General features: G+C 38.9%; 3 protein-coding genes across 8 annotated transcripts in view; 1 reads left to right on the top strand and 2 right to left on the bottom strand.

Moving 5' to 3' along the window:
• Positions 1–13840, top strand: part of LOC141421230 (inhibitor of Bruton tyrosine kinase-like) — a 1912155-nt gene that overhangs the window by 178635 nt on the left and 1719680 nt on the right. The window lies entirely within an intron of this gene.
• Positions 1–13840, bottom strand: part of LOC141410465 (inhibitor of Bruton tyrosine kinase-like) — a 973048-nt gene that overhangs the window by 780180 nt on the left and 179028 nt on the right. The gene's annotated exons all lie outside the window — the stretch shown is intronic.
• The window catches only part of LOC141421231 (CD109 antigen-like), a 30134-nt gene continuing 18135 nt past the window's right edge, over positions 1842–13840 (bottom strand). For 4 of the 5 annotated variants that reach the window (XR_012445858.1, XR_012445857.1, XM_074066911.1 and 1 more), the window contains 4 exons: positions 9429–9580; positions 5028–5080; positions 4075–4219; positions 1842–3643 (listed from right to left, as the gene is read on the bottom strand). The gene's annotated coding sequence lies outside the window, so the exon portion shown is untranslated. Of the gene's footprint in view, positions 3644–4074; positions 4220–5027; positions 5081–9428; positions 9581–12651; positions 12755–13840 lie in introns of all 5 variants that reach the window. The other variant, XM_074066912.1, reaches the window with a different exon arrangement.

Here is a 13840-nt window from a genome sequence, read left to right as displayed (position 1 = left end):
AACCTTCATCTGAAAGGAAAGTTCTTCTCACTCTGCTTTTGTTGGAAGGTCCACTCAGACCCCCACCTTGGCTTCCTCAGGAAGGAGGAAAAAGCTCAAGAAGTCTGGAGAATCCTCTGCATCATCCCATTACCAATGAAAGAGGAGAGGCAACCTGTGACAGTTTCTCTGGCCCTCATAGAGCACCTCCTGAGACTGGCTCACCGTCCCATCCATCCCAACAGGATTGCAGGATGATGATCCCTCCATCAGGCCAACCAAATACCAATCCAGCTTTTCCTCCACAGAGGAAAGACAGACTTTGTTCTCATTCTGGTAAATTCCCTGAACCAGCAGAACTCAGAAATTTTGATATGCCTCCTTTGGATTCAGAAAAGGAATCTACTAGAGGTGATACCATTGGTGACTGTGATTATTCAAATGGGCTTGACTTATCCCTCCCTGCCAGAGGCAAAGTAGTGGGCCCTGGTCGTGGTCCTCCTATCTGAAGTCCATTGTTCCCAGTGGAACCTAGGAGCCACTTCCTGAGAAGAGGGCTGCCTATTCCACCACCCCTCCCAGGAAGTATGTTTGGAACTCCTCACCATTTTGTACCACCAAGGGCAGTGTTCCCAATGGATCTCAGGAGCCATTTTCTGAGAAGAGACACACCTTTTCTACCACCTCCTCCAGACAAGATGTCTGCAGCTTCCTCAGATCATTTTACACCAAGGGATTCCCCTGGCCCACCATATCCTCCATTTCCAGTGAGAAATGTCTATTCACCCAGGGCTATCACCAATTAACTTCCCTCAAGAATTGGATGTCCCCTGCTGCACCCACATTCTCAAAGTAGAACTGAGTCTTCTTCAAGGTCAATTCTACCTTCAAACAATGCCATTACTGAACATCTAGGACCACAAGAAGGAACCCGGCAATATATTGAACTCTTTTCAAAGTACTTTTCACTTCTCTCTCATTTTCAGCTTAAATTACTACTGTTAATTTGTATGTTCGTCATTATTTTTTACTTTCAATTAAGTATTAATAGAAATTTAATTCACAGAACAGTATGTTATAAATAGATGATTTGAATATGAATCTTATTATTTTATTTCCATTCTCTTTTATTTAGATAGTGACATGTAACACAAGTGAGTGTTGGTCTAAGGCCACTCATGGTGCTATATTCCTCTTAGTAGCTGGAAAACTAAGGCCAGTCATGTTACTCAAGTGGTAGAGTCCCTGCCTAGTCAGCACAAGGCCCAGAGTTGGAACCCAAGTACAAGTAAAGAATAAAAAATCAGACAATAACATGTGGTGCCATTTGATCAACGACATAAGAAGCAAGTCTGCTAGAGGGACATCTTAAGAAGTTCCACTTGTCCTTGAATGACAATGGGGACACTTTCTCCCTCTTCAAGCCATTGGGTCTTACATCAGGTCAATGATAAGCTTTTCTACTCAAATGTAATTATGGTCCTATCACATTTACCAATTTAGTATGCTTGAATTCTAAAATTTAAAGCAGAACAAAGGTAAGACCAATGAATCTCTAAGGTATAATAAGCATCATAAGCAATCAGTTTTGTAAAAATCTATTGAGTAGCTGAAATGTTCTAAGCTTAATGACAATCTAACATCAGTGGGAAAACTTCAACATGCTCCTACCTCCACTGGTGCAGTTAGTAGTCTACGACCTAAGTCTTCAGAGATCACAAAGGCAGTAGCCACTCAGGGAGTGACAGAATTAGGTACAGCAACTTCACATTCTTGGTAAATATTGGATCTGACGTCAAGATAACATAAAACTATAAAACCAATTGTCACACATTTCAAAAATAAGTCAACAAAGCCTAAAACAGTTTTTGGATGAATTTTAATACTCTATGTCATTTATACATATAACTTCATAACCACTGCACATAAAAAAAGTAGATGCCAAATTCTCAAGGAATAGTTCATAAGGTCAGAATACCAGGTACTGATCCTTACTCCACAAAAATTTTTCTATGATGGTTATATCTTCATAATGACCACTATATTATCATGACTGTTGGGTAGAGAATAAATACGTATTTTCAAACTTCACTCCAATTTTGTTCTCTCAATTGGCAAAAAATCAAGTGTTGTCTCTGTATTCCTATCACTGCTGGGATATTTTTGAAATTTGATTCATCTCATTTCATCTGTTGCTACATGGCTAACTATAAAATTCCATGTAGATTTTACCAATTATCTGCTCAAATCTCAGGTGGCACAGAGTTTATGAACTCAACTGAATTCCTTCCACCACACACACACCATCTCCCTGTGGTCATGGGAATGTTCTGAGAAGTGGGGTTCACTTAGCAGCACTGCCACATAGTCCAGGAGATGATGGAGACTGTTTCCACTCCATGACAACAAACGTAGTCCCACTATTTTCCTGCCCATGAAAGCCATGAGTCCTCAAGGAAATTAAAATCACCCTTCCCTTAAAAAGGTCTATCTTAAATGCAAATCGACATGACTTTTAGAATCCACCCCTCTCCTGTTAGAATAGTTGTGAACAAATACACCACCACCAAGAAATGTTGGCGACAATATGGAGACAAAGGAACCATCACACACTGCTGGTGGGAATGCAAGCTAGTACAAACACTCTGGAGAACAATATGGAGGTTTCTTTAAAAACTAAGAATAGATCTGACATGTGATCCAGCAATCCCACAACTAGGGATATGCCCAAAGAATGTGACTCACTTTACTCCAAAGGCACCTGCACCTCCGTGTTTAATGCATCACAATTCACAATAGGCACGCATTTTTTGAGGCATGAATTTTAAAGTTAAATCACATTACTAAAGTTAACTGCAATTTTTCAACTCTCCTCTTCTTAGCACCTTCTTGCTGATTACCCTTGTCTATGCCACCCATAGATGTTACAATCATCCACTTTCCTAGATTTTATAACTTAAAAAGTCATGTGGCCATACACACTTTGGATCATCTATCTCCATTTTTTCAACTTTTCTGTAACTCTAAAATTATCTCCAAATAAAATATAAAGAAAATTAGGCTGTAGTACAATGGCCAATGATATAAAAATGAACACAATGACCTCTATTCATAGTCTATGGAGAGGGCGAATGGAGAATTCTGATAAGCAATAAAGGTGATGATAGATATATGCAGAAGCTCTATTAACAAGAGAACACTAAACTTTACACAAAATCTGATTAAAAGGGATATGGCTAGGAAACACTTTCATGTTGCATGCAGTTTCAAAAACATTGGCTGCTTTTAATTGATTCCAAAATAACAGCATAGTTTCAATACAAATTGGAGGCACACAATCTTCCAAAATGTCCAAAATATAACTAGAGAACAGGACTGGGCATGGTTCAAGTGTTACAGTGCTTGCCCAGCAAGGACAAGGTACTCACTTCCTGCCACAGCACCTCAATAAGAAAAGAAAGAAAAAGAATGACAGAAAACAAATAGAGAGCAATCATATCAATGATCTAGAGAGGAGCCCAGGTGAAAATTCCATGTCATGGCCTAGATGTTCTTCCAAGTTCATTAAATTCCACATATCCAAATCTTCATGTTCAACCAGAAAGTATTCACACTGCTGGGGATGTGGCTCAATGGGAGAGTGCTTCCCTCTAAGCCCAGGGTCCTGGGTTCAATCACGGGCACCAAGAAAAGAAAAGGGGAAGAGGAGGAGGAAGAGAAAGAGAAGAAAGTTTACAAACATTTTGCCAGGCTTTAGTTACAAACAACATCAATACAATGCTTTATAAGGTTTGCATCCATCAATACCCAAACACCACAGTCCCAGAAAAACAATTTTCATTATCTTCCAAAATCAAAGTTTCAAGGCAATAAAAATGTTGAAATAAAATAAAAATCGAAGTTTAAATGCTCTCTACTCATGGAAACCTCCCACACTCTGCACTCACTCTTCCTCATTTTGGAGGGCTTTTTTGTATATTCTCTCTCTCTGGATCTGTCTCTCTTTCATTCAGAAACATGTGCAAGCATGCACTTAATCAGTCATTTCAAATTTGTTATCAGTATTATGTATGATGTGTATTACACGCCACTCACCACAAGACCATGGTCACTTCCTCCCACTCGGCAACATGCATCATGATGGGTGAGAGCAGATCCGGACGAGGTGGAACATTAACCCAAGTTAACCAGACTCAGAAAGCCAAAAATGTATGTTCTCCCTCATATGTGGTCTTTAGATCTAAAACAAATGTGGTAATATTATTAGACATGGAACCCACACTAAGGGAAGGACACATACAGGAGGAATAGGGAAAGGTAGGAAACCCCAAACATGAAAGTGGTTGATGTCCCCATTGCAGAGAAGCTAATAATACAGTAACCTTAAAATGGCAGAGGTCAATATGGGAAGGTCACCTGGAAGTAGTGAAGAGGTCTGGTAGAGATCAAACAATTTGGGTTGTAATACATTTGTGTGTGGAAGCAATGCTAGGATCTCTCTGTATAGCTATCCTTATCTCAACTAGCAAAAAAGCTATGTCTTGCTTATTATTGCTTATGTCTACTCTTCAACAAAATTGGAGAAAAGGGCAGAACAGGTTCTGCCTGGAAGAGAGGGGAGGTAGGGTGGAGAAAGGGAGGGGGTGGGAGGCAGGGGGCTGAAATGGCCCAAACAATGTATGCACATGTGAATAAAGGAATAAAGAAAAAAATGAGTGAGAAAAAAATAGGCCTATCTTGTCTCTGGTGAAACTCTTCTTCCACAGTCTGCACTTGGTTTTATTAAATAAAACATTTAATAAACATCATTTAAACAACATCATTCTGAAACAAAATCTTGTTAGCCTACTTAGTTCAAGTTCACATTATATTACTACTTAAGCATTAGAAAGAGGGCAAAATCTACTTTGAAATACACTAAGAAAAACCTATATGAAAAAAGAACTTTGTAAATTTTTATGCCATGTTTGTGTTAGCCAAATCCAAGTCTCGGGAAAATGCTTTCTGACACATGCATTGCTAACTGAAGAAAAGTCATGAATATCTACCAGATATCCATCATGTTCATCCACAAACCTCTCGGCATACTCTGCAGTGTCATCTGAAAATGAACAGGGTAGATGGTTAGGAAAACAGTCATTGGACAGAATGAACTGTACTGTGGTTTACAGAATCCTAGCACCTCTCAGCTGAGTGGGTGTTTTAGAATTTGTCCGACCCTCTCCTATTACAGATGGAGGCAGAGAACTCAAGTGACTTACCAAAAAGCATATGAGCAGTGACTTCCCAGCCAGAAATAATTTTTAAGTGTCCCCTGCCCCTATGACCAATAACTGAAAAGCCACTTACATTCCCTATCTTTAAAATTTTTAATTTGATTTTTTTTGTCATGCTGGGGTTTGAATTCAGGGCCTTGCACTTGGAAGGGAAGCACTCCACCATTTGTGCCATGTATTTTTTGAGCCGTGAATGTTCAAAGTTAAAGCACATTGTCAAAGTTCTGCAATTTTTTGACTCTCCTCTTTTTAGCACCTTCCTGCTGATTACCATTGGCTATGCCACCTGTAGATGCAACAATCATCCACTTACTGGATTCTATAATTTAAAAAGTCATGTGGCCATACACACTTTGGATCATCTATCTCCATTTTTTCAACTTTTCTGTAACTCTAAAATTACCTCAAAATAAAATGTAAAGAAAAGCAGGCTGCAGTATAATGGCCAATGATACAAAGATGAATCTGATGACGTCTATTCATAGTCTATGGAGAGGGTAAATAGAAAATTCTGATGTGAAATAAAGGTGATGATAGAAATATGGAGAAGCTCCATTACCCAGAGAACACCAAACTTTACACAAAATCTGATTAAAAGAGTATGGCTACAAAAAACTTTCATGTTGTATGCAGTTTCGAAAACATGTGGCTCTTTTTAATTCATTTCAAAATAACAGCATAGTTTGCAATATAAATTGCAGCCACACAATCTTCCCAAATGTCCAAAATATAACCACATCAAAGAATTTCAGAAAATAGGACTGGGCATGATTCAAGTGATACAGTGCTCGCCCAGCAAGTACAAGGTGCTCACTTCCTGCCACAGCACCTCAAAAAACAAACAAAGAAAAAGAATCACAGAAAACCAATTGAGAGCAATCATTTCAATGATTTAGAAAGGACCCCAGGTGAAAATTCCATGTCATGGCCTAGATGTTCTTCCAAGTAATTAAATTCCACATATCCAAATCTTCATGTTCAACCAGAAAGTATTCACACTACTGGGGATGTAGCTCAATGGGAGAGTGCTTCCCTGCCATACACACAGGGTCCTGGGTTCAATCCCGGGCACCAAGAAAAGGGGAAGAAAAGGAGAAGGAGAAAGAGAAGAAATTTTACAAACTTCTTGCCAGGCTTTAGTTACAAACACCATCAATACAATGCTTTACAAGGTTTGCATCCATCAATATCCAAAGACCATACTCCCAGAAAAATAATTTTCCTTTTCTTCAAAAATCAAAGTTTCAAGACAATAAAAATGTTACAATAAAATCAAAATCAAAGTTTAAATGCTCTCTAATAACAAAAACTTCCCACACTCTAGACTCACCCTTGCTCATTTTTGAGGGCTTTTTTGTATATTCTTTCCCTGACGATCTTTCTCTCTTTTTTTCACAAACATGTGCAAGCATGCACTTGAACAATCATTTCAAAGTCAACAAAAATCATATAAAGAAAAGACATGATTCCATTAATGGCAATTCCTTAACCTCTCTAATGATGAATGTTTCATTTGCTTCTGCAAACTGAGGGGAGAATTCTCTCTCCATTTCAGACAATACAAATGTAAGAGTACACCTGAGCAACACATACAATAAAAATTCACATTTCATAATGATCGTTCATTCTGAAAGTGTTTGAACTAGGAAAAGACACCAATAGCTTTTCAAATTATCTAGCAAACCAAACACGCCTGAAAGATAGCAAATGAATTCATCAAGATGCCTGCAACTCATGGGCCACCTACAAAGAAGATCAAACACAGCATGAATGCATCCATAGTAACCTGTTCTGCTTTTCACACATTTCTTTTAAGTAACTTATGTTAGACTTGGTCTTCTTGCTTATCAAATGTGAAAAGGACACAAATCAAAGAGTAATGAATATGCACATGCTTGCTCATGATTCAATCAGTAGAAATTACATTACTTATTTAAACTTATTTTTACTCTGCCCACAAATCCAGAATGCCCATGAAGTAAGTACGGACTTGAGTTTTATCCAGAGAGAATGTAAATGTTGCTGGTTAACAAGATCAACAAGTATACATCAACAGTAAATACGACCTATCCACTTGTGAGAGGTGAATGGCTAAAGTGGATGAAGATTAATATCAATTCTATAAGATCTCAGTTACCTAAATTAAAAAAAACCCTAAAACAGTCAATTTGCAAAGGAGGAAATGTAAATTGCTAATAAGCAGAACAAGGTTCTGCAATACAAATTAAACAAATAAGAGTTTTCAATAATGAGATGTTTCAATGTGTCACACTGTCAATATTTTTTGTTGTTGTTCTTGTTTTGGGGTTGCTTTTTCTTTTTCTTTTTTTTTCTTTTCAGTCCTCGGGTTGGAAGTCAGGGCATACACCTTGAGCCACTCCAGTAGCCCTTTCTTATGATGGGTTTTTTTCAAGATAGCATGTCATGAATTATTTGCCTAGGCTGGCTTTGAATCACAATCCTCCTGACCTCTAGGATTAAAGGTGTGAGTCACTTGCACTCAACCCAATGTTACTTCTTTAAGAACAGTACTCACTTCTAAGAAGACTGGGTGAAACAGGCTAAAATCTAGGCATGGCAGTACATCCTATAATCCTACCATGTGAAAGGGTGAGACAGGAAAATTGTGATGTTGGGGACAGCCTGGATTATACAGCAAGAACCTGTCTCAAAAAACCAAAGGACAAAAGAAAACAAAATGTGTAAAAGTCTCACTCTTAGTGTATCACCACACTCAAATGACTACAAATATTCACAGCCATAGGTATAACCAAAATAGGAAGCACTTCAATATTATCTAAAGCTTTCTTATACCATGGCATCCAAAACTGTGTAAGTCAATTTCCTAGTACTTTCTCTTTCTAAAAGAATTCACTTTTATGTGTTTGATCCCCATAAACGCAATTTTAAAAATTTTTAACTGGTACATGAGAACAAAAAATTGTACATATTAATGGGGTATCATGTAATATTTCTATATACTGTACAATGTTTAGATCAAGTTAAACATATCTATCTCCTTAAATATGCAACACATTGCTGTTATCTGTAGTCACCCTGCTGAGAAAAAGCACACCAGAGCTCCCTGCTCCTATCAGACTGTAACTTAGTGCCCATGATCCACCTTTGTCCATCCTACATCCCCCACTTCTGTAAACACCATTCTGCTCTCAACTTCTATGAGGTCAACTTTTTAGATTCCACATGAGTAAGGTCACGTGGTATTCTTCTTCCATGCCTGGCTTATTTCATTTAATATAATCACCTCCATTTCTACCCATGTTGCCACAAATGAGAGGATTTAATTCTTCTTATGGCTGAATGAATACTATTCATTGTGTACATGGACCACATTTTCTTTATCTGCTCATCAGTTAAACAACTGAGGTAGTTTCTATTTCTTGGCTGTTGTGAATAGTGCTGCAGTGAACGTGCCAGTGCAGATGTCTATTGACATACTGATTTCATTTACTTTGGATGTATACACAGTCGTGAGATAGTTAAATCATACTGTAGCTCTATTTTTGACCTTTGAAGAACCTTCACATTGTTCTGCATAATAGATGAACTAATTTACATTTCCACCAACAGTGTCCAAGTGTTCCTTCTCCTCCACATCTATGTGATCTCTAATCATTTTGAAAATAGTCAATCTTTGTAAGGTATAATTTCTGAGTACTTTTTCTTAAGTTAAAATATAGTATGAAACTGAGTATAAACTCTGGCTGGTATTTCATTTAATTTCATATATTTTGGGGTACAATATGATGTTGATACACGTATACATTGCATAATGATTAAATCAAGGTAATTAACATATCCATCCCCTCACATTTTTACCATCTCTTGTTATTAGAACATTTAAAATCTTCCCTCTTGGCAATTTTAAGCACACAGTACACGATTAACTACTGCCACCATGCTGTACACTAACCCTCCAGAACATATTCTTCCTACCTAGCTTTAGGAGGTATTTCTTATGTAAGACAACAGAGAAGTCTGAAGCCACCAGCTTCCTTCCAACATAACTAATGGACTTACAGATTCATTTTTATTTGGACGATCTGCTCTTCGTTGGCTTTTGCAATGGACTTCCTTTAAATATTTAAAGTAATGCAATAGGTTTTTTTCTCATTTAATAGGTATTTTTATAAGTAATAAAGCTAAACTCACATTTTCCATTTAATGTCCTTTGAGGGATTCATCAGATTCACAATTTTGTCACCAGCTACAATCCCAACTAAGGAGTCAGGCTGTATCACAGAGATCCTCAGAGAAACTTACTCAGATCATTCAGGATTAACTTTACTCCAAAATAGCTTTATCTAAGAAAGAGAGAAATCAGCATTTATTTCACTTTTTAAAAGTATTATTTTCATATCTTATCAATACCAAATCAATGACTCAAAAGCTAACAGATTCTACATTTGTCTTGGAACATTTAAAAAGTATAAATAACCCTTCTCTGAGGAAAGGAATGGAAAAAAATTTCACTTTCATGTGTTTCCAAGTCATGAAACATCTCATGGTTGTATAAATCTGAATTTTCCTTCACTTCTCTACCTTTTCTCTTCCCTCTCTCCACTCTCATCTCTTGGTCCCCAGCCAGTGATGAACAGAAAATAGACATGTCTAGCACATGTGGGGAAGGCTAGACTTCAAGAGAAAGAGCTCAGAAATGGAAAGAAACTGCAGGTGTTGGTGACTTTGACTTAGGAATGAATACAAGGAGAGCTCCCTGGGGGCTCACAGCACTACATGGGGTGTGGGGTGAGGGGAGTTCTTTCTAAGGAGGGAGTGGCCAGACAAAACACTAGTCAGGCTCCCTGCTGTAGGTCTCCCTGGCTGCCTGAACTTGTGGTCATTACATTCATCAATGCATCATCCTACTAATACTTCATAAAGACCATCGATCATTTCACTACTGAACCAAAGGACTTTGTCATGAGCTCCCTTCCTATGGAGGACTTTCTTTCCATGCAGCTCTATCTAACAGTTCCCTGAACCAGTGACTGAACTACCTGACCAACATGGTCTTAAAGTTCCCCTGAATTTGACGAAACTTAACGTGAACTTCTCCCTGGCTGCATCCCCTGACCTCCCTTTCCTTAGAGCATTTACTTTAGAAAACATGAAATTGCACAGTCTTTCTCTGCCCCCTTGAGATGCTAATCTTCTCCCAGCTTCTTGCCAGTTTTAAAGCCCAGAAATGTCTTTCCCAAGAATATGGGAGCAATGCTCCTTGACGTGTAACCATCAAGAAAGATAGAGCTGTTTTCCCAGTCTCTGAGGAGGCCTAAGTTCAATAAGCCTTGATTCACAAACACAGAGGACTGACCACATTGAACAAACTCCCCACAATGTCCTCCAGCATGGACGTTAACTCACCCCAGAGCTTTCATACCCTCCTGCCTTTTGTCTCAGCACACTTGCGTTCAATCTCCCATCACTTTTTCTTTTTTTACTTTTTATTTTTTGTGGGACTAGGGTTTGAACTCAGGACTTTGTGCTTGCAAAAGAGGTGCTCAACCACTTGAGCCACACCTTCAGTCCTCAATTTCTCTTCTATTGTACTGTCATGAATAAAGTCGTCCTTTCCTGCTTAACTGGACCACTGCAATTTTTCTCTGAAACACCTATCAAGCACTTTATCTAGCTTACCTTCTTCATCCACACTCCCAACAGGGAGGGGTACAGCATGTTCACGACTCAGTCTCAGTTCTCACCACACACTCTGGCCTCAGAGACCCCCTGGCTCCAGCTTGCATTTCTGTGTAGGTGACTTCTACATCGCAATCTCTTGGCCCTTCTACACCTCATTCATTTTATTCCATAGTCATTATAACATCAACAAAGTCACTAATTTTCTTTTAATTAACTGTTCACAATTAATTTGTTTTGCTTAAAACACATCCTTTTAATTAACTGTTCACAATTAATTTGTTTTGCTTAAAACACACCCTATTTTACATTTAGGTTGTTACTTTGTAAATATGATTAGTTTTGAATAAAAATTAGAACAAGGTATCTTTGAAGTAGAATTGAAACTAATTCTTATACAGCTAAAAATGTCTTGAGAATATGCTGTTAGCACAGTTGGCTTGCTCAGTGTCAATGATCCTGCACACTGTTACTAGCTTTACAATCTGATCTCACTCTCATAGACGTATGCTTCCTTGCTTAAGCTTTTATGACTCCTACTTTAAAATTCACCTTTATCAGGTGATTATTCTAATCACTAAAAATGAAAAACTGTGTTCTGAAACTAACAAAATATAGTGACTTTTTAAAACTCTTCTCATTACATGAAAAATACAAGTTTCCATTATATTTTAATTTGAATCAAAATTAAGGTTAACACAATAGTTGGGCATCCAGCTTAGTGGTAGAATGCTTGCCAGCATGTGCAAAACCCTAGATTCAGTCCCCAGCACCACAAAAAACAACAAAGAACAGGTTAACAATTCTCAACAAAAGAAAGCATAGAACCAGCAAAAACACTTGTTCCTTCCTATTATGGCTTATACTCTCTCTTCAACGAAATTAGAAACAAGGGCAAAATAGTTTATGCTGGGTATCGAGGGGGTGGGGGGGAGAAAGAGGGGGTAGAGTGGGTGGTAAGGGAGGGGGTGGGGGCAGGGGGGAGAAATGACCCAAGCCTTGTATGCACATATGAATAATAAAACAATTAAAAAAAAAAGAAAACTACTCTACTCAACACTTTAACAAATTAAAGAAAAAGAAATATTAGTAACATCATACAGTACATGTCACTACTTTAAAACAAATGATCCCTTTATTTAAAAGGACCTGAGAGGTAGCAATTTCTAGTGAGAAAAACAGCTCATTCTGATAAACATGAGATGACTCGATCAGGTTTCTTGTCAGACTTGGGGTCTGACAAGAAAGGTGATTTTCTACACAAGCTGGTTACTTAGGCGATGAGAAACACAGGTGCATTTAAATACCAGACTCCACACAGATCCTCACATGCAAAGCATCCAAGCTTATTGATAATTTGTCTCAGTTTCCAGCTGATAAAACAGATAAACCAAAGCCCATCTCTCCTTCCACAAGCATCTCAGATGGCCTCATTCCCTCCCACACTCTCATGTCAATACCAACACCACACCAGTTCTGTTTCACTGGAATTCCATGCCAGAGCAATACTGACCCAACTATTTGAAAAAGCCTGAAAACGCTTCATAGATTTGAGTTACGGTCTTAAAACCAAGAACCACTTACTACAATTAAGACCTGGGCCCAATCATTATATATATATGAATAATATAAATCTCTAAGTATATGGTTTAATTATACTTTTGTAAAGAAATATTACAGTTCTCAGACTTTACTAATATAGCTCCCTTTTAAATGTCATTACTTTAAATCTTACCTTGTTTTAAAAACAAGTTGAACAGGGATTTTTAGAACATCATTTATAATTTCCCCATCATCTTCAACATAATACACTATTGATTGGGATTCCAAGATGGCAGCTAAAGGGAGGAAGCAGAAAGCGTACCTCCTAAAGTGAAATCTTGGGGAGATACTGGAGACACACCTTGCAGGCAAGGCCACCGAGAATAGGCAAAACCTTGACCCCTCCACACCTCCAGCCTGCGCAGAGCATCTCCACTTCATGTTGAATGGAGAAACCAGGAGGGCCCCCGGGCTGCTGCCAGACACCCGCGCCTAGACGACTTGGGAAGACGCGGACCACAAGGTGAGCTAAGTGGTACGCGGTACTCCCACAGACAACCCTGGGCCAGATCAGCATAGCCCCCTGGACAGACAGACCCCCACCCAGGGAAAAAAAGAGAAACTAGTAATAAGCAATAAGAACAAGAAAGAGACATAGCAAAGAGGGTGGAGCACCCTGAGCGCCGAAGAGGTGGGGAGGGGAATCCCTCACAGAACTGTAAATAAATAAGCCAGGCCTGGCCGGAGAGGGCAGGAGCAGTGGCACACGTCCAGCAACCAGGAGCGGGAAAGCTTGTAAAAGCGGCAGTGGGAGGAAAACTCCACAGGAGAGGGGGGAAGACCCACTTCCCACGTGAACTGCGAGTAAACACGCAGGTCTGAGAAAGCGGGTGCAGTGTCACCTTTCCCAGTGTGCTTGGAAAGGGGAAAGCTTGTAGCAGCTGCTCATGCACAGGAGAACTCTGAGTAAACAAAGCCTGAGGGGCCAGGTGAGTGCTAAGCTCACCCCTGAGATCTGCATAAATAACGCCTCCAGCAACACCAGGCTGACAGCAGCAGGCAGCAAGCCACAGCCACAGATAGCCATTCACAGAACTGTCTCCAGACTCTTTTTTTTTTTTCTCTTCACTCTCCTTACCTTCGAAGAGAAAACAAGCGAACTACACCTGCATGCTGAAAACTTACTGAAACTGTATTGCATTTGAACTTGCGACACTTTGTGGGTTTTTTTTTTTTGTGCAGTTTTGTTCTATTTTATTTTTCCCATTTGATAAGACAACTACAGAATAACATCTGAGGCACCATCTCTAAACTTGGAGGCTAAGGGAGGAACACCAAAATTATTAAGACTGAAACTTCATTGCATTTGAACTTGGAGTTTT

This window comes from Castor canadensis, chromosome 3 (genome assembly GCF_047511655.1).
Source record: "Castor canadensis chromosome 3, mCasCan1.hap1v2, whole genome shotgun sequence".
NCBI lineage: Eukaryota > Metazoa > Chordata > Mammalia > Rodentia > Castoridae > Castor > Castor canadensis.
The sequence above is the reverse complement of the archived record's forward strand: the minus strand, read 5'-3'. Positions and strand labels throughout refer to the sequence as shown.